General features: G+C 42.0%; 1 long non-coding RNA gene across 1 annotated transcript in view; it reads left to right on the plus strand.

Annotated features, from left to right (window-relative positions):
* The first annotated feature begins 307 nt into the window (after positions 1-307).
* LOC115894968 overlaps positions 308-26,282 on the plus strand; it is a 34,361-nt gene continuing 8,386 nt past the window's right edge. The window contains exons 1-2 of the long non-coding RNA XR_004055187.1: positions 308-357; positions 21,642-21,784. This is a non-coding gene — a long non-coding RNA (uncharacterized LOC115894968). The remainder of the gene's footprint in view (positions 358-21,641; positions 21,785-26,282) is intronic.

A 26,282-nucleotide genomic window follows, 5' to 3' on the forward strand; every position in this document is an offset into this window, starting at 1 on the left:
CATTGGCTGCTTGTATCATGGGAAAGCTAAAGTCCCTACCCTCTGATAAGCTTGTAAAGTTCAAGTTCTCCTCTGGGAAAGTTTTGTGTTCGTGTTTTTGTTTTTTATTCAGAGTCTCGCTCTGTTGCCCAGGCTGGAGTACAGTGGCATGATCATGACTCACTGCCACCTGACACTCCTCGGCTCAAGCAAACCTCCCACCTCAGGCTCTTGAATAACAGCTATGCACCACCATGCCTGGCTAATTTTTGTATTTTTGTAGAGAGAAGATCTCACTATGTTTCTCAGGCTAGTCTTGAACTCCTGGCCTCCGGAGCAGTCTTCCTGCCTCAGCCCCACAAAGTTCTGGGATTACAGGTATGGGAAAACTTTGTATTATGACCGTGGCCAGGACAGGAGTTTTGAGAGTAGAGGGTGGGAGAAGAAGAGAGAACTAGAAGGTAAACCTCAAGTTAAAAATCAAAGAAGTGTAATGAAGTGTGAGTCCACTGTAGTCACAAGCCAGAAAGGAGGCAGAGGATAGCCCTGGAAACACCAGTCGGGTGTAGTCAGGAAGAGGGCAGGACGTGGAAGGAGCTCCTGGAGGGTAGGAGTGTCGAATGTGAACAGGGCAACCTTTGCGATCATGACCTGGTCTTGACATTGTCACCCATCAGGTTCCTGTCCTTGAGTGAAACAGGATGAGGAGGGCTGTGGGTGGAAGGCCAGAACATGCTGAGCAGTAACCTGAGGCTGGGAAGCAGGCTTCCACATTGTCATTTCAAACCATGTCCCTCCCAAAGAACTACCCATGAAGGTTGCCTGCACACTGTTTCCAGGCATCTGATATATCACCTGAGACTTGCAAGATCCACGTCAGAAAGTGACTGGGACCCAGGGAGAAAGGTGTGACCTTAATAGCTGGAGTGGTCATGCAAAATGTGGATTATCAAGCATTAGAAGGGAACCAAGAGCATTGTATGGTCCAAGCAGCATCATTGCTTTAACCCTAGTAACCAAAGTATGTTCTGAAGACAGACTTCTACATGCAGCTTCCTAAATATCAATAAAGTTTAGAGGCACAGGTGGCCTAATTTTGTAGAGACACACCCCACAAAATGTAAATTAAAACAATAAGGAGACAGGATTTTGTAGGACTTTAGAGTATCTATGAAATTTTATTTTTAAAACATTCAAAGCCAATAGCAAAATGTCAACATTTGTCAAATATCAGCAATGAGTACATGCATATATATTATTTTCTGCCATCTTTTTTGTGTTTGAAATAGCTTATGATGAAAATTTTTTAAAAAATTAAAGACAAAAACTACATGTCCCATGGTGTTATCCCTGGCAGTTGAAATCAGAGAGATCAGGTAATGGCCACAGATGGCAACCACCTCCTCTTTCCTATTCAGAATTTTAAATCTTTATTGTGCCAACTGTCAAAAAAAGAACGGTGGAACTCTTGCAAAAATTAGGATAAATTTGCAAGTTTTATCTTTGTCAACCTTGGGGGTTTGCCTGGTTCAAATGATAGTTTTTCTTGTTTTGTTCATTTTGATTTAATTCCTGAAAAGCTTGATGGAGCTTACCTTTCCATGTACATTCCCTTGCCAATGCAAATTTGATGTAACCGGATATATGGTCTTGTCTTATGACCATTTAAATTTCATGTGTTCTAGTTATTCCTTGGAAGAACTTAGTATTTGTGGAAGAGTGATTGTTAGGTTAAGAAGCAAGTTTAATGATACCTTTCCTGGCATCACTGAATAATGGAAGATTGCCTCCCTACATGACAAATATGATTCCCAATATAACAAATGTTTTGTATAGCAAATATAGACATAACTTTATTATTTTTAAAAAATAACAAATAAACGTCTCCAGAAAGAGCCAAGTCCAGCTTTTAGACCTGGTATCAAGTTCTACAACACAGTTGCCCAGAGCATGAATCTGGAAAGTAGCATGAAAGGGGCTGTATCAGTTAAGAGTGGCTTTGGTTGCAAGTAACAGAATGCATGGTTTGGAGAGGCTTAAACATAAAGACATTTAGTTATCTCAAGGAGCACAGAGTCTGTAGGTGGGCAGCCTGGGACTGGTTCAGCTGTTCAAGAGTCTCAAGGCCCAGATTCTTTCCATTCTTCTGCTCTGTCAACCCGAATGTGGTGGCTTGTCATGTTGTAAAATGATTGATGCAGCTATGAGCATCATGGCTGCTTTCAAAGGCAGGAGGCAGGAGCTGGGAAAGATTGAAAGGGGTGGGGCTAGAGAAAAAATTTAAAAAGACCCTTTTCTCTAATGGTTCTCTTCTTTCAACAACAAAGAAATAGGTTTTCCAGGATCTTCCAATCAGATTTGATTCAAGATCCATTCCCTAGGCTTGATATATTACAGCCGCAGGAATATTTGGTCTCTTTTAGCAAAAAATAAGTGTAAAAGGAGAGCTATTAAATTGGCAATAAATGGTCTTTCATAGGGACACCTAGGATCCTCATTTTTGGAATTACAAACTAAATATACAGCCTTTAACATCGCATAGCACAGAGGTTTTGATTTTGAAACCTAAGCTGAGTGAAACACAGTGATATGTTTGCTAACAGAGCTATTTAGAAACCTCACAAAATAATGATTTTCAATGTTTTCAGACTTGTTAACCTTTATTGGTTTTTCAAAGATGGCCCCATCTGACTGGTACCAGAGTATTATTTACTCTATTTGCAAAATAAGCAAAACTTCATGCTCCTTGAATTGTACACCTGTTAGTTTTTTGTTCAATCCATCAATATTGTGTTCTCAAAATTTGCCTAACAAATTGCAAGTATGGGTTTCTCAGGTCAAAGTTTTACAAGAGCTACAGATAGGCTGAAGACATGGCTGGTCTCTCATGCACAGTTGTTATGATCGACCACCTCCTAGAATGAGAAACCAGGAAACTAGTGAGTGATTAATAGCTTCGATTGATCTTTCTTAACCTCAGATTCTATAGACTGGAACCAGCTGTGTCTTCTTGACTTGGTTGAACCACATTTCCCAGCACTCCTTTTCCTGCATGTTTCTGGTTAGGACAGGCCACATGAAGAATCCTGCATGGAGCCCTCGCGAAGTTGACAGCAAACCTCAATTGTAACCTGCCAAGAGAACTGGAGCTGAATCATGCATTCTTTTTCTGTTTGTTTAATTGACAAAGGAAACAGTATATACATTTATGGTACACAGTGTGATGTTTTGATATCGTATGCCTTGTGAAATAATTAACTCAAGCTAATTACCATAGCCATCACCTGTCACACTTATCATTTTTTGTGATGAAAATATTTAAAATCTACTCTTAGCAAAATTTTCAAGTATACATTTATTATTAGCTATAATTACCATGTTTTACAATAGATCTCTAGAATTTATTCCTCCTTCCCAGCTGAAAGCTTATACCCTTTGACCAATATCTCCCTTTTCCCCAAAATTTCCCCCAGCCTCTGATAACCACTATTATACTCTCTGCTTTTATACATTTAAATTTTTCAGATTCCATGTATAAGTGAGAATGTGTGGTATTTGTCTTTCTGTGTCTGACTTATTTCACTTAGCATAATGTCCTTCAGATTCAGTGTGTTGCCAAAAATAACATAATTTCCTTTTTTAAAGGTTGAATAGTATTTCATTATGCATATATACCACATTTTTAAAATCCAGAACTGGATCATACATTCTTTAAAGAATACTTATTGAATGCCTGTTACATGCCCGAAACTGTAATGACTGTGAACTGTCTACTGAAGTGCACTTAGAGATTTTCAGGTGTAAATTGGGGATGTATTTGGTCCTATTTCTTTTTCTTTTTCTTTCTTTTTTTTTTTTTTTTTTTTTTTTGACATGGAGTCTCACTCTGTCACCCAGGCTGGAGTGCAGTGGTATGGTCTTGGCTCACTGCAACCTCCGCCTCCTGGGTTCAAGCAATTCTCCTGCCTCAGCCTCCTGAGTGCTGGGATCACAGGCAGGCACCACTATGCCAGGCTAATTTTTGTATTTTTAATAGAGACAGGGTTTCACCATGTTGGTCAGGCTGGTCTCGAACTCCTGACCTTGTGACCTGCCAGCCTCAGCCTCCCAAAGTGCTGTGATTACAGGTGTGAGCCACCACGCCCAGCCGATCCTATTTCTTTTGAATATATTTCTTTTAATCAGCTACCACTCTTGTATCTACAAAGGAGTAATTGGAGAAACAGAATCACTGAGAGAGATAGATAAGGGATGTGGCCTTAGCCAATTGTGGAAGCTGTTTAAGCAGCCTCTACAAGGCTGTTGTCTTCACATTTCATGCTGGAGCTTGAACTGCAAAGGGCAGACAATCGAGAATAACAGATAGATGTAAAGTGGAGGAAAGTAGGAATGCATGGTAACCCACAAATATGAACTGGGCCCGTGAGGATGGGCTGAAACCTACGTCAGTTCTTCCTGGTGGGAGTGACCTTCAGAAGCCAAAACACTGCTTCCCATTGCTGAACACTCACACCTGTCCAGGGGCTGAAGGAAGATCCAGGGGAGCCTGACCCAGCTGAGTAAAGGCCCGGTCGCTGCAGAGCAGCAACAAGGAGTGTGGGCTACAAAATGGCCACTGCCTCCTTTCTGCTCCCACATCTCCCACGGGAAGCTGTCTGTAACCCACTCTAATGGAACACACCCAGAAAAAAGAATTCTGGAAAACGTAGGTCAACCTAGGCAAGCTGACACTTCACAAAGCCCCCATACACAGTGAGCTGGAAGAATGTGGCTCTGTTACAGAGAACACAAAGACTTAATTTTCTCAAATAAAGATGATCTGAATGGATCATTGTCCTGATAGCTATTTTTTTTTTTTTCTAAAAAGTAGGGCTACAGATCACCAGTCCAAAACAACTAATATTTAGTGAGTGCTTGTTAGGCCCCAGGCATCTACTGAGCACCTCCTAGATGCATATGCATTAACCTCCTGGGTGGCCTCCCTGCCTCCACTCTTGCCCCTCTACAATCCATCCTCCGCACCATGGCCTAAAGCACCCATTAGATAATGCAGCTCCACTGCTTACATCCTCCAATGGCCTCCCTTTATGCATGGAATAAAATCCAGGTTCCAACTCTGGCTCCATGAGCTTTGGCTCCTGTCCACTTCTCTGATCTCTCTCTAACATCATCCTCACACCCTGTGCTCCGGCCACACTGGCCTTCTGGCTGCTCCTTAAAATGTGAGGCTTATTGTTGATGTTCCCTTTGCTTAAATGGCTCTCCCTAATATCTTTCTTCTCATCTTTCAGATCCCTGTAAAAATAATACTTTTTCAGAGAGGAATTCGCTGATCGGTGTATCTTTAAAAGTGTACGCGCGCACGCACACACATATACACACACACACACACATACACACATACATACCCATCATTTACTTGAGCCCTATAGCATGGATTATTTTCTTGATAGAAAGCATCAGCATCTGAAAGGATCTTGCTTATTTTCTTGTCTTATGTCTCCACCCACACTAAAAGGTGATCGTCAAAATGTTAGAGATGATAGTCACCCCTTGCTGTGTGACCGGAACAGGGCCTGCCATGTAGCGTGTCTCAATAAATATTTGTCGAATGAATGAATCTGTGATAAGTCTTCACAACACTACTATAAAGTGGACATTTATCGCCCTCCAATTTTACAAACGAAGAAACAAAGATTCAGAAAGATGAGGTCAACTTCTCAAAATAACCGGCTGGGGAGTGGCAGAGCTGGGAGGTGAACCAATTTCTCTGTCCTGCCTCTCAGCTACTTAAGATAAAAAGCAATTCTAAGCTTTATCACAAGTTATGCAACTGTTCTGAAACTAAAGTTAGCAATATTGTAGCTATTCCTTAACTTTTTACTGGCTCAAAAGTAACTATTTATCATAAAAGACTACTTTGTTAGTCACCGTTATAAACCCTCTGGTTAATCTTTGAGGTTACCCCACTCCCACTCCAACCAATACAATTTTTTTCTAAAAAGTATAGCTTTTTAATCATTACTCAAAGTTAGATGTGCCTGTATTTTGTTAAGCTTTACCTTGGTAAAGAAGGATGTGGGATTTTTCCTGCCTTAAAGATCCTTGATTAAACTCTTGTCTTTAACCTTGTTTCTCTTTCTTTTGTATAGTGTGTTTCGACTTTCTTCTATTTTGTTGCACTTTATGTGTCTTTTCAGGCCACCTTAAATCCCCCTTAGTTTAAGGTGAGCATAAATAATTAAATGAGACTACCTGAGTAGCAGGTATTATTCTGAGTAGCACTAGCAATCAATGGAGGTATAATAATGAGATAAAATTTGAGTTTCAGCATTAAGAAGCCAGAAGGGTGGCTATTAAAATTGATGATCTCAAAGAATGTAAAACTGCAAAGATGCTTACAGTGTAATGTGAGTAGGAAAGCTGAGTGTAAAATTGCATATTCAGTACTGCTTAGAACAATTTTAAAAATAAGACTGGAAGGAAATACAAATGTACTCGGTTTTGTATAAATTGGAACTATGCAAATTGGAAACAGTGTGATATACAAATGCAATATCTCATTTTATAAATCAAACTTCATCAACATTTCAATGTTTAACTCTTCACTGCGGAGAACTGAAAGCACGTACAACACAAACAATATATGGCAATAAACTCCCACACACCCATCACTCAACTTCAACAACCGTACACATTTTGTCATTCTTGTTCCATCGCTACACCTACTCTCCACCTTCTGGATTGTTTATCTGTTTAATTTACACAGATTGAAATGCAAAAATCTTAAATGTACAATTTTGACATCCACAGAACCGAATCCTCTTATTCCAGAAAGTTCCCTAGGATCCCTTTCCAGTCCATGTCCCTTACTCTGTTGCCTTCAACAGAGGCAACCACTGTTGAAGTTTTCCACCGTAAATTAGCTTTGCTGATTTAGAACGTCATTTGAATAGAATCACAAAATCCACACTCCTTTGTGTCTGACTTCTTTTGCTCAGCATAAAGTCTATGTGATTCACCCAGCCTGTTGCCTTTATCAGGAGCTCGTTCCTCTACTTTCTGAAACATGTTGTGTCAATTTGGTATTTTTTTCTTCCTTGAATATTTAATGAAGTTCGCTAATGAGACCACTTGGGCTTGAAGAGTTCTTTGTGGTTTTGATAATAAATTTAATTCTTTGGTAGGGGTAAGGCTATTCCTATGTCAGTTTTGGTAATTTGAGTTTTATAATGAATTTTTCCATTTCATCTACTTTTGTTACATTTATTGTCATGAAGTTAACCATAGCAGTCTTCTTTTAATTATTTTGAAAATTACACAATCTGTAATGATAATCCCTCTTTCATTTCCAGTGTTGATCATTTCTCTCCCTTTTTTCTTAGTCATGCTTGCTTGAGGTTTATCTGTTTTGTTGATCTTTTCAAATAACTAACTTTTGACTTCATTTTTTTTTTTTATTACATTAACTTCTGCTCTTCTCTTAACTTTTTATACTTACTTTCTCCTAGTCTTTATCTAAATTTGGAAAGTGGATAGTTAGATAATCAATTTTAGACCTTTCTTCATTTTCTAATACATGTAAGCATTTGAAGCTCTAAGTTTCTCTTCAGAAAGACCTATGATGAGAAAGAGAAAAAGAAAAAAACAAAGCAGCAAAGTCCTGGGGCGAACAAAAGGGAAAGGCACTCAGGACAGCAGTGGAAAGATTAAGTTTGGGTTAGTGGTGAAATAGTCTCTTCTTTACAATAGGAGGGAAAGAGGAGAAGATGGATAAAAACGAATAACACATTTGCTGATGGAAAGTTGAGTACATCGCCATCTCACGGTTTGCATGTTCTCAGCAGGTATGAGGAGAGATCACCAACTGAGAGTGTGGGAGAGGAGACAGCGGGGAGGGAAGGAACACAAAGAAAATGCTATAAAATTGTCATGTTAGGGTGTGGAGAAGGAGATTTGGCAATTAAGGAGGACTGATGCATCAGGTGGTGTAGAGTGCTTATGTGAAGATAATGGCTGTGATTTCTAAAGCAAAGTAGTTAAACAATCTGCGATTGTTTTTACCCAAAACTCAGATGCTCATGTGCAGGCAATGGAGAAGGCAGCTATGTGGATTGAGCCAGGGCTGGGATTTACCAGGTGAGCAAGGCAGTGGGGTTGGGGGTGGAGGACAGGTTGCCAGGGGATTGAAGGTAATATTTATAAAAAGATGATTAAACTGAGCCATGAATTTGTAGCTGGGCAAGTAGAGAAAGTGGGGATGAAGTTTGGAAGTCTCAACAAAATCAAAGGATTGTAGCATTGGGAATGCTGGAGTTAAGGACCTAGAAGTGGCATATATAGGGTCGAACATTTAAAGTTAGGGTTTTGAGTTGAGGGAGATCTGGTTACGGAGATGACAAGGAACAGGTGCAACCATGGAAGAGGATAGATGAGGTAGAGCTGAAAAATATCTTCGGAGGGGGTGAATCAGGGGACTCAGAGGCCAGGATGCTTTATGGTTCATCAGCACAGGGGTAGTGTAGACAGGATAAGCGAACGGCTAACACCTTCAGTGAGAGATGAGGAGTGACTGGCAGGATAACAGATGGCAGCAAGGAGAAGGGAGAGAGACTGACAGAGCTAAGTAGCAGGAGTTGAAATAAGAAAGGGTTTGCAGGAGAGAGGTGGCGGTGGTGAATTAGGAAGATATGGAAAGTGACCCTGAGGTCTTAGGCTGCGAGAGAAAACTCAGCCTCAGCTTGAGTGGCTTTCAGAGACACTAAGGCCTTCAAGGGGTGTCCAGCATCAGATAAGGAATGTTCCAAGAAAGACTGAAGTTAGAGGAGGAGGAGGTGATCATAGAGCCGGAGTTCCAGGGAACACAGTAACAGGGTTTAAGCAAACAGATGTGCAAAACCAACTCAGATTTGGAAATGCGAAAATGGTAGGATAAGACTGGGACAGGAAGGGATGTGAGAAATTCGTTGAAAGGGGTGATTACAACTACAGCTTTGAGTGTCAGCTATGCCCTTGAGTGTCTTTTATGGGGTGTGTATTAGTTTCCTATCGCCACTGTAACAAGTTACTGAAACTCACTGACTCAAAACAAAGTTATTATCTTATAGTTCTGGAGGTCATTAGGTCCAAAATGGGGCTCACTGAACTAAAATAAAGGGACCAGCAGGGCGTGTTTATTCCGGAGGCTCTGGAGGATAACCTATTTCTTTGCTTTTTCAAACTTCTAGGGGCTGCCTGCATTCCTCTGCTTGTGTCTCGTTCCTCTGTCTTCAAAACTCACCATCTCTCTAGTTCTGATTCTTCTCCCTCCCTCATCCTCATTTTAGGACTCTTACAATTATGTTAGATCCACCTGGAAAATCCAGGAGAATCTCTTTATTTTAAAAGATTTTATTTTAAAATTTTTATCTCTTTATTTTAAGGTCAGCTGACTGGCAACCTTCATTCCTCCTTGCCATGTAACATAAAATATTCACAGTTCCGGGCTGGGCACAGTGGCTCATGCCTGTAATCCCAGCACTTTGGGAGGCCAAGGCGGGTGGATTATGAGGTCAGGAGATTGAGACCATCCTGGCTAAAACAGGGAAATCCCGTCTCTACTACAAATGCAAAAAATTAGCCAGATGTTGTGGCGGGTGCCTGTAGTCCCAGCTACTCGGGAGGCTGAGGCAGGAGAATAGCATGCCTCATCCTGGGAGGTGGAGCTTGCAGTGAGCCGGGATTGTGACACTGGACTCCAGTGGGTGACAGAGCGAGACTCTGTCTCAAAAAAAAAAAAAAATTCACAGGTCCAGCCAGGCACGATGGCTCAAAACTGTAATCCCAGCACTTTGGGAGGCCTAGGCGGGCCGATCATGAGGTCAGGAGTTTGAGACCAGCCTGACCAATATGGTGAAACCCCATCTCTACTAAAAATACAAAATCAGCCAGGGCGTTGTGGCACATGCGCTTGTAATCCCAGCTACTCAGGAGGGTGAGACAGGAGAATTGCTTGAACCCGGGAGGCAGAGGTTGCAGTGAGCCAAGATCGTGACACTGCACTCCAGCCTGGGTGATAGAGTGAGACTCTGTCTCAACAACAACAACAACAAAATATTCACAGGTTCTGAGAATTAGGATGTGGACATCATTGGGCGGCATGGCAGCGAATTATTGTGCCCACCACAGAGTGTCCTGCTTAAGATGAAAGGGTGCACACAGCCACCTACAGGAGCCATGCCTGGTAGAAAAGGAGGTGATGGGATGGGGAGGTGAAGGGAATTACGAATCAGCTACTGCTTCCTTTCCAGGGACAGATCCACAGTGGCCCCAAAACTGTTCCAGGACCTCAACATGCAAAGATGAAATCCTGCTCTATGACAGTGGTTCCCAAACTTTACTGAGTATCAGAATCACCAGGAGGGTGTGTAAAAACAGATTTCCTCCTCTCCCCTGCCCATTTGGCTTCAGTATGTAAGGTGTGTAGGCTAAGATTTGCATTTCAAAGTTCCCAGGAGATGCTAATGCTGCTGGTTCAGGAGCCATGCTCTGAGAACCAGCACCCTAAACACTCTTGCTTCAGAAATTCTGTGAATTGAGATACGTTTGTTTGTATGTTTTCTTTGTTTTGTTGTTGGTGTTGTTCAAAGCATGGCACTTCGGGCCCAATTGGAATCCCAGCTCCACCATGAACAGACTGTGTGACCACTTTATTGCTTAGTCTCCACATCTGTAAAATGGGCACAATACTAATACCTACTTCATGGGAAAGTCATGAGGATTCAATGAGTTAATAATGTAAAGCATTTCCTAATGCTGTAAAAAGTGTTATCTATCATTAGTATTATTTTCTGAGATGCAGTCTCACTCTTGTCACCCAGGTTGGAGTGCAGTGGCACGATCTCAGCTCACTGCAACCTCCACTTCCTGGGTTCAAGTGATTCTCCTGCCTCAGCCTCCCAAGTAGCTGGGATTACAGGTGTGCACCACCACACCCAGCTAATTTTTGTATTTTTAGTAGAGATGGGGTTTCACCATGTTGGCCAGGCTGGTCTCAAACTCATGACCTCAGGGGATCTGCCAGCCTCGGCCTCCCAAAGTTCTGGGACTACAGGAGTGAGACACTACGCCCAGCCCTATCATCTATTATTTTAAAACTTTATCAGCATAGAAAGAGGAAGAACGAGAGGAAACAGGAGTTTTAAAACAGAGGGAGTTTTATACAGGGAATTGGTTTCACAAGGGATGGAAGAACTGAGAAGCTGTGATTAGCCACAGTGGAAAATCACTGCTACCTTAGGGACAGGGAGTACAGGAGGAGAGGGTAATCCTCTCTTCTATAGTCCCTGCCCCTAAGTCCAGAGCTCAGATGCTGAGGCCACAGTGGGAACTGCCCAGTGGGAGCAGAGCAGGGGACGAGTGGGACAGGGGCCCAGCTGACTGGTTCAACAACTAATCCTTGGATCTTAGGGATAAAAAGAGCAGAAGAAAAATTCCTCCTACAGAGTCCAACGATCCTGGTTGATCTGTCTCCACTCAAGGGTGGCTCAGGCAATCCCCATTCATTTCCCTCTCTTGGAACGATTAACTCAGAAACAACATTTAGAGCAGACACTGAGAGAACATCTCCTCCCACGTGCAATCTGTACATGTGCTCAGTTCTGCACAAGGAGAATTCATTAGCGCCTGAACGCTCGCTGGAATCCTCATGTGGCTCTGAGAGTGTGTGTGTGCCATCCTCGGAGGGGCCCTTTCGGCACATAGAGGAGGCCAGAAGATGCTTGCTGAGATGTATCACATGGAACAAACCCGAAGCAAACGGAAAGAGGAAGAACCTGGATGTGTCTGGGAGCTCAGGGAATTGCAATGTCTGTCTTGTTGGCTCTCTTGAATATGCTTTAGGAGGATCCTTTCTTCCCAAGTGGCTTTGCCGTATTGCATTTAAAAAGTGCCTCCTTCTGTCATCATCATGAGTAAAAACCACAGGCTGTGTGTTGTCTTCCACGGAGGGTGTAAATTCCCTGATGCTGGAAGCTCCCGTTAGGAAACAGAACCACCTGAAGGGGACTTGAAGAAAAAACAACATTGGCATTTAGAATGTTGTCCTCATGGTGCTGGTACACAGGGACCTGTCAAATGGACCTGAGTGAGCTGCACCTGGAATCAAGCTAGAACTGAGGCTATGACCCAGGCCAGAAGGTGTAGGGCTCCTCGGCACCTACAGGTGCGTGCTGTGCATGAACACACATAAGTATGTGAAGCTGGAAGACCCTTTGCATGAGCAGCACCCCAAAGTTAAACAAGAAGGAAAAGTCAGCGAACCTCCTTTGGCAGGAAAGCTGGGGACGGCATCTTAAGATCAATCAACAAGAAGATGAAATATCCTGTTTAGCATGCATCTTTTGGGATCTCTAAACTTTCAAATCTCTTCTATCCAGTGACCTGTTGTGAAACTCCTTTCTTCTACTCCATCCATTCTTGAGTCAGCCTTGAACCTAAAAATAGGAAATTGAGGAATTCCTTGATCAGCATTTTATTTCTTTAAATCTCATCTACTTTTTTTTTTTTTTTTTTTTTTTTTGAAACGGAGTCTCTTTTTGTCGCCCAGGCTGGAGTGCAGTGACGCGATCTCGGCTCACTGCAACTTCTGCCTCCTGAGTTCAAGCGATTCTCCTGCCTCAGCCTCCCGAGTAGCTGGGACTACAGATGCATGTCACCGCACCCAGCTAATTTTGTTATATTTTTACTAGGGACAGGGTTTTGCCACATTGGCCAGGCTGGTCTCAAACTCCTGACCTCAGGTGATCCGCCCCCTTCAGCCTCCCAAAGTGTTGAGATTACAGGTGTGAGCCACCACGCCCGATCCTATTTGACTTTTGTATCATCTCCCTGGACCCTGCCTCTTTCCCTGTGCTGGAGTTCCTGATTGTTATCTCACTCCTCCGAGAGTTTGAATTTCCTACCCCTCCGCCCCAGTTGCCCATCGTGGGTTTTTGCTTCCTGCAGCCAGATGCTCCCATAGCATCCTGGATCTCTGCTGGCCATTGGCCCTAACCACACACATAGTTCCTGGCTCTGAGGCTGAGCTCAGACTTTTGGTTAATGGTACCTGAAACCTGTCCATGTTCTCCACACCACCCAATTTGAAATTGATCTCCCAGGTTAAAATCTGCATTTTCCTTCATGTCACTAAGGTTTTACACCTGGCCTCAGGACTCACTTTTTTGTTGTTGTTTATTTGTTTGTTTTTGGTTTTTTTTGAGATTTTCACTCTTGTCACCCAGGCTGGAGTGCAGTGGCACCATCTCAGCTCACTGCAACGTTCGCCTCCCAGGTTCAAGCAATTCTCCTGCCTCAGCCTCCTGAGTAGCTGGGATTACAGGAGCCTGCCACCACGTCTGGCTAGGTTTTTGTATTTTTAGTAGAGATGGGGTTTCGCCATGTTGAGCAGGCTGGTGTTGAACTCCTGACCTCACGTGATGCACCTGCCTCGGCCTTCCAAAGTGCTGGGATTACAGGTGTGAGCCACCGCACCCGGCCTTTTGTATGTTCTATCACTAAACCATCTCCTGCCTTCCCAGGGAGGTTCCACTTCCATTATGAATCCAATAGATTTCTGATTATTGATCCAAGGGATGAAGGCAGCTAGTTACTTTGTACTCGGATTGTATAAGTCCTTTCTGATGATGGAAAAAAGTGTGTCTAGCATATGCTAGAAGCAAGGCCACTACCCAAAGTATAGCCATTAATGGTGCAGAAAGGTCAAGCTCATTATTATCAACCCTGGCGTCTCACTGTTCTCACTCAAGAGCTTTAAACAATACTCGGGCTTTGGTCCCATTCCAGGGCAATTGAGATGCAATTCCAGCACCTCGTCGTATAGCTATGGCTAATGAGTTAGGCTCCCCTTTCTTAAGGGTTCTGATTCATTAGACCTAGAGTAAGACCTGGAGTTATTATTATTATTATTGTTGTTGTTGTTGTTGTTGTTGTTGTTATTTGAGATGGAGTCTCACTCTGTTGCCCAGGTTGAAGTACAGTGGTGCAATCTCAGCTCACTGCAACCTCTGCCTCCTAGGTTCAAGCGATTCTCTTGCCTCAGCCTCCCAAGTAGCTGGGACTATAGGAATGTGCCATCACGCCCAGCTAACTTTTTGTATTTTTAGCAGAGACAGAGTTTTACGGTGTTAGCCAGGGTGGTCTTGATCTTCTGACCTCATGATCTGCCCACCTTGGCCTTCCAAACTGCTAGGATTACAGGCACGAGCCACTGTGCCCAGCCTGGAGTCAGTATTTTTAACTAGCGCCCAAAATGATTTTAACTGAGAAGCTGTGGGGACTGATCCCAAAGTTTCTTGTAATCCATGAATGCCACCACGAAACAAGAAAGCTGCAAACGTTCCCAAGTGTCCTGTCTTTTAGAGGGGACTCAAACCAATTAGCTGTAAACCATGGTAGGGAAAACCAAGATTTGATTAGCAAAGAAACATTACACTTAAAAATTAGTCAGAGGCTGAGGCAGGGGAATGGCTTGAACCTGGGAGGCGGCGGTTGCGGTGAGCCGAGATTGCGCTACTGAACTCCAGCCTAGGTGACAGAGGGACACTCCGTCTCAAAAAAAAAAAAAAAAAAAAAGTCAGCAAGGTCTTAAATCAATATCTTCACTTTTCCTGAATCTGGGTGTGGTGGCATGTGCCTGTAGTTCCAGCTACTTGGGAGGCTGAGGTAGGGGGGTCACTTGAGACCAGGAGTTCCAGGCCAGCGTGGGCAACATTTGGAGACCTATTCTCTTACATTTTTTTTTAATTAAATATTTTCCTGCGTTCATTTTTTCTTAATATTTTTTAAAGTTATGGTTGGTTAACACTTCACATATTATTTTTAATACATTATTTTGAGAATATAGGCAATAGTTGAGATCCCATTCTATAGATATACATTCACTTTTATTAGTCATTCTTGTCTGTGAAAGGCCAGAGCAATATCCCATGAGGTCATAACTTGAGGTTGCATGAGAAAAAGCATGAACTCTAAAGCCAATGGCCTAATTTCCTTCTACCTGCTTCAAGACCTGTAGGCAGATTGCTTAATCTCTGTTCTTCAATTTACTTATATCTAAAATATAAAATGGGAATAATAAGTCTTACTTAATAGGTTTGTTGTGAGGATTTAAAAAGTTAATAATAATATGTGTAAGACCCTTACAAAAAGGTCTGGCATTTAGCAAGCACCTAGTTACAATTATTATCATTTTCACTATTCATCTTTTGGTAAATACTATGCTTATGGTACCACAGCAGAAGACAAGAACACAACTTGAAGGGCTGATCTTGTAGATTCCAACGAACAATGTGCCAAATAACCGTTACAGTATTCAATCATTTTTCTAGCATTTCTCTAGAAATGTCACATAGGACATAGTCACTAAGTTTCATTGGCTTCCAATTTGCTGGGCAGAATAATGGTGATTAGGGAAGAAAGCAATCAAAGGAGGTCCCATAGATCTCTCCTTTCCACCAACCCTCAGGCACACCCTAGACTTCTGTTCCTCTCAGCCTCCAGCACCGCCTCCCCATTCCTGCCTGAATTTGGCTTCAATATGGCTCATCCATGATCAGAAAGAAGGACATTTCATTTCAGTTCCTTCCAATGAGTCTCTGCCTTGGGAGGTGGGATTTTATCGCCCCACGAATTATGGCCCTCAGGAGACCATGAGACCCATAATATTTATAACCACAGCTTTTGGCGTGGAGTTGCTGAAGCCAGCAATTTGTTAGCAAGACCTAACAGATGTAACAGAACTGAAAGCTGCAAAATAACAGCTCTCCAGCCCTCTCCTCCAGGTGCCCAGGAACTTCAGGATCCAGGGGATGATATTATTGCCTGTGTTTCTGCCTGTTAAAAGGTATTATTTCCTTTCCCCCGGTGATTCCTTTAAGCCAGAGCTAGCTACTGGTTTGGTCCCATAAAAGACAGGAGCAGCTCGTGAACCAGGACAGAAACTCAAGTCAGGAGCGGCATTATGTTTTTAGGTAGTAAGTCCCTTGCATTCTGTTTCTTGGGAAATTTAAGCAAGGTGGCAAACGGACAGGATGCGTGTGGAAACCATGGAGGACAGGGAATCCCTGTCTGCTACAGGAATAACACCATGGCCTAAGGACTGGAAGATGTGCCATTACCACTGAGTGATTCTGTTTAAGATCTTGGTAAGAGCCTGGCATGGAGTGAATGCTCAGTGAATAGAAGGTTTTAATAATGCGACCAGCACTATCAAGTCTCTAGGGCGCTATTCCTGGTCCAATCCCTTTCAGAGGACATGTGGAAATTGTAGCAATAATTAATCATCATAATAATAAAGTATCTATAAGTACTTTCTTCTGTCTCTAGATGATGCAAGCTTTTACCGGGTTTGAGGAATGGAGCTAAATATATTAGGTTTCAGATCAATTCCTGGCCCTTCTCTAGAAACGTTACTTAGATACCATATTTCTTTGTATAAACCTACTTGTTGAAAAAGTTTGAAACTAAGGTGGAAGCAATGGGGTAATGGGAAAAAAATCACTGGGCTGAAAATATGACTTGGAATGTGTAGGGGGTTTGAGGGATTTGGAGGCAGAGCAAGGAGACAGGTGTGACCGTGAAAGGTAATAACATACAATAAGCTGTATTGGGCAGTACATGGACAGGGCTGGGACATCCCTTATGGCATGAGACTGTCTGCAAGCTCATGGATGGAGGCAGAGGACACCATCCAGAAGGGGAGGCAGGCAAGGGAACTACTGGGGCTGGAGGAATTAGAAACAGGCCTTAGCTTAGGTGATGTTGCTTAGCAGCAAGGCAGGAGAATCTGGGTCGGAGAGGTCCTATGGCCGGGGTCATAGCAACTTGGAGACTTTATGACCGACATACGTGGCCTGAGGTTTCCTGGAATATGCAAAGGAGGCAGACTTGAAATGGCTACAAATCTGCTTGTTTGGGCTATTTTTAAAACAACTGGGTGCATGAAAATTTAAGTTTAGCCCCAGCTTTTGAAATAAGCAACCTAGAGGCTAATAGACAGACACCACCTTTGGATAATTTCTGTAACGGACTACCGAGAAAATGATTTCCTGACTGTGTTGCCTTGGAAGATTTCTTGACTGTCTTTGAGCCACGGTTTTTTCATCCATTAAATGGTGGTAACTACTTTACAAATTTGCTGAAACTTCAAATCAAAGATCCAAGCCCAAGGATTTCAAGCACTTTTTGGTTTGGTTCTGTTTTGATTTTGGCCACCTTATTTCAACTTGAGAAAGTGAAAAGGTAGCTGTTCCTTTCCTGGAATGTCTTAAAATGGGAAGAATAGGCCCCGAAATTGAACTCCTTGCTCCCTCTCACCTCTTTAACCCTGACCTTGAATACAACATCCCTATCCACTTGATGCTTGAAGTGAAGGAAAGTAGAGGATAGAAAAGAATAATCCAAGAAAGAAAAAGAAGGATGAGAGAGAAGCGGTGAATATAGAGAGGGTTGTGTGCGTGTGGTAGGGGGGATCCTGGTACATGGTCATAGGCAAGGAAGTAAAATTAACATACCAAAAGTAAAACCAGGGTGTGATTCCTTTCTAGCCCTCCATCTCAGCCTGAAATGTTCAGGCTCCCTCCTGCTCCAGCCTCACAGATGACATGTCTTGGCCCCAGAGTGTTGGTCCGTTTCACCTGAAACAGCCTGGATCATCCCTTACCTGCCCTGCAGGAGTAGAACTTAGCTTAAGAACCTGCTATGACCTGCCTCTCTCCTGGTCTCTGGGGGTATCAGTAGCATGTTAGTGGAACTGTATTTCCCTTTGTGCTAGGATTTCTCAACCTCATCAGTGTTGCCAGATAATTCTCTGTTATGGGGGACTATGTTGTGCATTGTAGGACATTTAACAGCACCCCTGGCCCTTACTCACTAAATGCCAGTAGCACCAGCCCCTAGTTGTGGCAATCAAAATTTCTCCAGACATTATCAAACATCCTCCAGGTGGTAAGGAGGGGACAAAAATTGTCCCCAGTTGAGAACCACTGCCTCGTTCTACCTTTTTTTCTTCTACCATTTTCTTCTAAGATGAAGTTAAACTAAAATACAAATGACATAGTTTGGATGTGTGTCTCTGCCCAAATCTCCAATGTTGGAGGTGGGGCCTGGTGATAGGTGATTGGATCATGGTGGCAAAGTTTTCATGAATGATTTAGTACCATCCTCTTGGTACTGTCTGCATAACAGTGAGTGAGTTCTCATGAAATCTGGTAATTTAATAGTGTGTGGCACCTCTTTTCTCTCTCCCTTGATCCCACTATGGCCACATGAGGTGCTACTCCCACTTCACCTTCCGCCATGACTGTAAGTTTCCTGAGGCCTCCCTAGAGGCCAAGCAGATGCCAGCATCATGAGGTTTCCTGTACAGCCTGCAGAACTGTGAACCAATTAAACCTCTTTTCTTTATAAATTACCCAGTCTCCGGTATTTCTCTGTAGTCATGTGAGAACAGCCTAATACAACAAGAGATGAAGTCTCCTTCCAGTAAAATGATTTCGCAGGGTCTCTGACATACGTAAGCATGAGCTAAGGGCAATGTCATCTTAGTACCTTCTTGGAGATCCCCGCTAGAGGTAAGTGCTCCTTCCTGAAAGTTTTTACAGCACTTTGTACCTCTCATCACATTACCTTTCTGTTATAATGAAAATTCCTATGTTATAAGCATCAATATCATCAATCTTTAAGCCCCTGGAGAACCTAGAACTAGGCCTGAAACATGGTCACACAGTGACTTACTGTTTGGCAAGCACAGATTCCATCCCCAGTCCCCATTCCTGTTGGTTCTTGTTGGAAGCAGGCTACTGGGGACAAGTGACCCAGGTAAGCATCTAATTTAGACTGTGAGTAACTTGCACTCAGGTGCTCTGTTCCATTCATGTCTCTATCCCCAGATCTTACACAGGCCTGGTCCAGATGTGTTTCATCTGTCTTCCACCCATTTCAATTCAGTAGGTCAGGGGTGCGGACTAAGGAGTAAAATTCCTCCACAATTACTTCTTTAATTAATGTGTCCCTCTGGTGTGCTAGCCCCTTTGACATCCCTTTTCTTCTTCGTTACTCCCATAGAGCTCCATAAAACCTCCATCTGCCAGAAACAAGCAGCTGTATCTCCACGGAGCCAGAATCCAACCGTTTCTCAGAAGTTTGCTTTGCGTTGTGGGCCAGCCAGCACCAATTATTAAAAAACATTTTTCAGCAAAATCTAGAGCAATGATGTTGCCGGCCCACTGGCAGGGTTGCCTCACAACAAAGCCTTCCTATTGGCAGTGGAGGGAAAAGGAGAAACATGGAAATTTAATATCTTTGCATTATGCAGATCTGATTTAATCAGTGATGAGGGTGAAGTGCAATAAAAATGACAGTTTCATTAAGTTTATGACTTTCAGACTGTATGTCAATTATTCTGTTACCATGACCACCAGCAGTAACAGCCTCCACACAATTGTTTCCCCACAGAGGCTGAACAGGAGGAAAGGGATGTGAAACAGGACTGAATTTCCCATCTTATGCCCTTTTGCTGTGTTCGAGGTTTTGGAAAGGAGTAAATCAAGTTGCAACAGTCATGTAAAGTCCTCTTTGAAAAAGAGCCAGAGAGTGGGGAAAAAAGGAGAGAGGCTGTCAGGCCTCTGGTTTTCACTTCTTCCAAGACAACTCTTAGATAATCTTACCTTCTAGGGGCAGTTCAACCCAGGAATATTACTATATGTTAAGCAGTTGAGCTTCAGATGTGAGCAACAAGAGCTTGCTGTTTCCCATTCCTCTCTCCATGGTTTGCCAGCATGGTGATCTGCCAACACTTTACTCTGCTCTTCTCAAGGACTGCCATGGAAAGCTAAATTTGTGGAAGAGGGTTGATGGCAGCTGCTTAAATGGTGTATTATATAGCTGCCACGTCTTCTGCACACTCCATGAGCCATGAGGGCATAGCAATCACCAGAGTACATTGTTGACAAGTTCATGGTAGGAAGATTGGCTGGTGGCTCCTAATATAACTTTGTCCCCATACTGCATGTTTTATGGATATTTGGGGGACAGGAGGAATAGCTCTACATAGGGAGGAGAGAGTGGCTACTCTTAGACATGATGTTGAGCAGAACCTGTTAGTTGCCTGCCCGTTACCCATTCTTATTCTTCCTTATAGAGTGTAAAATTCTGATTTTGTTCAGCATGGCTCTTACAAACCATCTCTTACAAGCTGTCCCCCTAAAACTGCTTCATTCCCTAGGTTCCTTTTCAGCTAGGGGTGACCATAGGACCCATTTCTGGCCAATGACAATTGATTTGAGGGTACCGGAGGAGGTAGTTTTCACCTTCCTGATTGTAGCAGATGACTTCTTTGCCTTCTTCCATATCTTATTCACCTACCTGTGATTTCACCACAGCTATGGTAGGCAACTCCAGACCCACTGTCCATGTCGCCATTTCAAAGGCATGCTACGGTGTGTCTTTATTTTTCTGCCTTAGGGCTTTCTTCAAAGTCATAGTAGTCTACTCAACTCACAGCCTGGCACAGTCAGAAGGGGCAGGGATGCTACCCCTGGGGTTAACTCTCAATCAGTGGAGTATGGCAGCCAGTGGCTTACTGCCCTCAGCTTCCTGTTCTTCAGAAAGAAAAAAAGAATTCTCGGAAGCATTCTGTATCAGTCTGTTCTTACACTGCTATAAAAAAGGACTACCTGAGATTGGATAATTTATGAAGAAAAGAGGTTTAGTTGACTCACAGTTCCACAAGCTTAACAGGAAGCATGATTGGGAGGCCTCAGGAAATTTATAATCATGGCAGAAGGCAAAGGGGAAGCAAGTGCCCTTCTTTACATGGCGGCAGGAAAGAGAGAGAGAGCACAATGAGGGAGATGCCACACACTCACTTTTAAATAATCAGATCTTGTGAGAACTCACCTGCTATCACGAGAATAGCAAGTGGGAAATCCATCCCCATGATCCAATCACCTTCCACCAGGCCCCTCCTCCAATTCGACATGAGATTTGGGCAGGGACACAAGTCCAAATCATATCTCATTCTGTATGTTTCTCCAAGATTCCCTGGGAGCTGAACTATCCTGTGGGAGTTATAGTAATGAATCCTTTATTAGCTCCTCCTTCCCTGTCTCACTCTCAAATAATCACTGTGCAGAGATTTTGCAGAGGGATCCTTATGTAAGTCTTTTCTCTCCAAATAAATCTCAGTCTCTCTGGGACATGAATGATGCCCTTATATTACACCTCTAAATATCTTTTACCACTTAGTACAGTGCTGACTACAATGCCCACTGACACTCTATGATTATTTCATGCCTTGGATTTGCAACGTGTGTATCAGTTAGACCATGGTTAATACTTTTTAAAAATAGAAATGGGTTTCATTCGAAGTGAAAAATGCATTTGATTTTAAAGAACTTTCTACTTACTCAAATGAATATATCTATTCTACAGAGAAGTTCAGAAGCCAAGTTCTCCCTCTCTCTCTCTTTTATCTCTTGTCTTTAAGAAAACAAAAAGATTTCTCTGAATAAGATAAATCCATTCAACAGAACAGAACTAGATGATAAGGTCAATGTGATATTTGACTAACTGCAGTGTGTAATTCATGCCCTGACAGTTCTTTCACTTTATCTGTTTCTTAGGTTTTACCCCCCATTTCAGCTCATTTGAGTGGTGATGTTCTTTTGACTGCATCAGCCTGATTTCCAACTCCAACTCTGCTTTCTACAGCCCGTCCTTTCTCAATCAAAGATCCATGCTCCGTGGGCTTCGTTTTCCCCTTCAGGTAAGTATCCCCCATCCATACTTGTTCATTCATCTCACAAAGCCTTCACATTCAGAAAGCTTTCACTTCTGAGACTCTGAGAAAATCATTGACCTTCTCTGAACCTCATCATCAGGTATGATGAGAGGATGCTGCTGATAACTTAGTATAATGCCTGGAACATAGTGAGCACTCAGTCTACTGTAGTTTTTCTTATTTCATCATCATTTACTCCTTCATGACTGTCTACATATCTTGAATAGTTAAGGGATTACTTTTATGAGGGAAGTAATATCATAGAGTGGTCAAGAGTACAGCTTTACAGAGAGTAGACCGAAGCTCAAACCCAAATTTGGCCAGCCCCCAAGAAGTCCTCCAATGATTCTCTTCTCCTAATAGTTAAACCCTTGTGTTGGAGCTTCCCCCACTGGATCATGGCAGTCCTGTGTACCCAGAAGAACATGGTGGAAGTGAGTGCCAGTGTGCAATTTCTAGGGCTAGGTTATGAAGACACTGTCATTTCCACCTTGCCCTCTCTCTCAAATTGCTCACTCTGGACAAAGCCAGCTGAAATGTTTCAAAAAACATTACAGCATCCTCTGGAGATACCCATTGGACCCAGGAGAAACTGAGGCCTCCTGACAAAAGCCAGCACCCACTTGCCAGTCATATGAGTGAATTTTCTTGGCAATGGGTCCTCCAGCCCTAGTCAAGCCTTCAGATGTTGCGGCCCCAACTGACATCTTGACTGTAATCTCAGGAGGGATCCTTACCCAAAAAAACTCCAATGAAACAATTCCTGAATTTCTGACCTAGACATTTTATGAGATGATAAATGTCTATTACTGTCTTAAGCCTCTAAGTTGTGGGGTAATTTGTTATGAAAAATAGATAGCTAATATACTATGTTGATAGTATGGAGGAGCTGCTTATAAGCCTTTATTTCCTTATATGCAAGATGTGAATAATTAATGGCACTTACTTAAAAGTGTTGTTAAGAGGAAGCACAGAGTTAATATATGCATAGCAATTATGAAAATTTCTTGCACAGTAAATGCTCAGTATATAGTAATATTGTTATTGATAATAAATATTTTTATCCTATTGTGCATATAACACCATTCTCCTGAAGTACTTTCAGAAGCCAACCCTCTGTTTATATCAAATAGTGTCTATAATAGAAGGAACATGAATCACAAAGGACATGACACTGCCTGATTCAGTAATAATCTGGATCCTAAGGATCAGAGACCTCCTGGACCAAGGGACTCTGAGAAGAAGTAAGTTAAGAGGCAAAATGCTCAACTCTTCTTTGATTTGTTAATGTACCTGTATAATTGATACCCTGTTTATTGCTTTCTATAAAAAGCTAGAGTTAAATTTTAGTTGTGCCCATTATTAAAGATAAAGACGGTCCTGTATATTAAAAAATGAGTGAAGACTGTGGGGATATTTCTGCTGTCTTTAGTTCTTTAAATCAAAGCTCTCTGGATTAATCCCCAAGCAGATGAAGGTCTGGGGCAGCGCAGTCCAGGTGCTAAGTGTTCTTCTGGCTGAGAGAATTGTAGAGAGCAGAAACAGCCCACAGTCTTCGCTTCCTTTTTAATGAAAAGGACAGTCTTTTTGTTTAATAATGGGCACAGCAAAAATTTAACCCTAGCTTTTTACACAGAGCAATAGCAAAGCACAACATTTAACTAGCATTCATTTGGAACTCCTCTCTACGGAATAATCTGTAATTGAGCTGATTAGCAAGAAGTGTTTGAAGAGTCCTTTTTGTCAACTTAGCTTGTGCAGATACCCAGCTGGCTCCTAGGTGCAGTTCCTCTGTGGCTGCCCTTCAGAAGTGCAGTGTTAATTATTTTATTAGCTCCTGCCCTTAGAATTCCTTGAGAATTTAAGAGCTATTAAGATATCTTTCACTGTTGAAGCTCTTACCTCTCCTACTTGGTGTGGACAAGTACTACGGAATGGAGAGATGGAAAAAAGATATTAATTAATTAATTAATTAGCTGGGCATGGTGATGCATGCTTGTAGTTTCAGCTACTCAGGAGGCTGAGGCTGGAGGACCCCTTGAAGCTGCGATGAGCTCTGATCTTGCCACTGCACTCCGGTTTGGGTGACCGAGTGAAACTCTATCACTAAAAAGTAATAATTTAAAAAATAAAGAATGGAGAAATGGACTTTTCACCTTCATCTCTTATAAACTGAACATCTGAAGACTTCCTCCTTGTTTCTCAAATGCATCCCTCTTCCCCCATAAACTTTTAACTCCTTAGAACACACACAACTGGATCATACTGGGTGTTATGAACATGTTGTTGTATTGATAACACACATTCATAAATAGCTCCTTCAGAATAGAATACAAGCCTCTGCTCATCATGGATTGGTTGATGAGGAGGAGGGTGGGGAGGAAGAAGAGGTAGATAAATCCCTAGGGTTCTTGGTCCCTCGTGGTGGACTGTTCCTTGCAGACCTGGAGCCTGGCATTTCATCAAGAGGCACAATGTAGCCAGTGCTTTGGGGTTTCGTGATCCATCTGCCTTTCATACCACCTCTTACTGCTCCTTGTCACAAGAAATAGAAAATGGAGCATGATTAAATGTCACTATCCTTGTAGGTACTGTGCAAGGAAAATCAACTAAGGTGTCAGGTCATCCATGCTTTTGTGTCAGCTCTACCTCTAATTAGCCAGTCATGTTGGGTAAGTCATTTATCTCATCGCTGGGGTATCTTGTTGTTTTTAACTTTAAAAAAAGGAAACATCTACCTAGCGCAATTTCCAGGCTTCTGGTTTGAGTCAGAGGAAGGGAAAAAGCACTCAAATTTGAATGTCACTATGTGCCAGGCTTTTTATAGACATGATTTTATTTAATCTGTATGCAACCCATGAGATAAGTGTTTAGTCACTTTTTTTATAAATGAGAAAGCAAAGTTCAGAATCCAGTCACCTGACTTGACCCCTCCCTCTCCAGACCACACGCTCCTACCTCTCATCCAACCACCCATGGCAAGAATGCTTCCCATTTTTGAAATGCATAACTAGTGTTTGGCACAGTCTGTACTTTGGTGCTCCCATGTCACCCTGTGCTTATTTCTATTATTGCATCACAATGTTTTCTAATATTCTGTTTGAATGCATGTATCTCCCCATGGGTTGGAGCTCCAGGGCAGAAGGAGTCTTATGCATGTTTGCATGACCAGGTTTGTCCAACTGCCTAGTATATATAAGGTGTTCAGAAAACATTTTCACATAAAATTTGTTATGTGTTTTTTTTTTACCTGGGAAATACGAAGATAATTTAACTGGCTCCCCATCTCTTCAGCCAGATAATACTGTTAGCCTTAAAATAATATTAAATGTATTACATGAACATTAATAAAAAAAATCCAAATGGTACCAAAATGAAAAATAAAAGTTTCTTTTTCTTCCTCTACCTCTGGTTTCTTTCTACAAAAGTATCAAACTAAAAGTTAAAGTTTCCTTTCCTTGGCATCTTTCTTAAGAATTTATATACATACACACATACATATACACATATACATATATATACACACACATATATACATACACACATATACATATATACACACACATGCATGCATATATATGTGTATGCATGTGTATTCTTATATATATACTATAAATATTATATATACACACATATATTTGCACACTCAACACGCTGATCTGTACTGTGCTCTTTCACTTAGTACTATAATTTGAAATTACCCTATCAGAATACAGAGCTACGTCATATTCTTAACCTATGCATAGCATGGTATTCCATTATATGGATGTTCCAAAATTTATTTAACCATTTCCGAACTATTGAATGTTTAGGTTATCTGCAGTTTTTTCCCTTAGCTATTCCTACAATAACCAACCTTCTCCAAGCATCCTGATGTTCTTTTGTATCTGTATCCGTATCATTAACAATGTTGATGACATTTACATTATACCATGAAAAATATATGAACAGCCTTTTGTGTAAAAGCTGATTTTGAAAGCTGAAGAAACAGCCAAACACATGTGTAACATTATGATTGCACAAGTCATTTACATTGTACAGCCAAAAAAATGGTTTAGGATTATAATTCCCTATTTACAAACTGTAATGGTCAGTTTTATGTATCACCTTGGCTCACCTAGAATTCCCAGCTATTCAGTCAAACACCAATCTAGGTGTTGCTGTGAAGGTATTTTGTAGATATGATTAAAGCCCCCAGTCAGTTGGCTTTAAGTAAGAGAGATCATCTTAGATGATCTTAATGAACCTGAATCAATCAGTTCAAAGACCCTCTTTACTGACATCCACTCATGTTTTCCTGGAGTACATAGTGACTCTCCATATCCAAGGATTCTACATCTGAAGATGCAACCAACGATGGATCCAAAATATAGGGAAAAAGACATTGCATCTGTACGGAACATGTACAGACTTTTTTCTTGTCATTATTCCCTAAATAATCTAGTACAACAACTGTTTACCTATCACTGAATTGTATTAGGTA

This window comes from Rhinopithecus roxellana, chromosome 19 (assembly GCF_007565055.1).
Source record: "Rhinopithecus roxellana isolate Shanxi Qingling chromosome 19, ASM756505v1, whole genome shotgun sequence".
In the NCBI taxonomy this organism is placed as follows: domain Eukaryota; kingdom Metazoa; phylum Chordata; class Mammalia; order Primates; family Cercopithecidae; genus Rhinopithecus; species Rhinopithecus roxellana.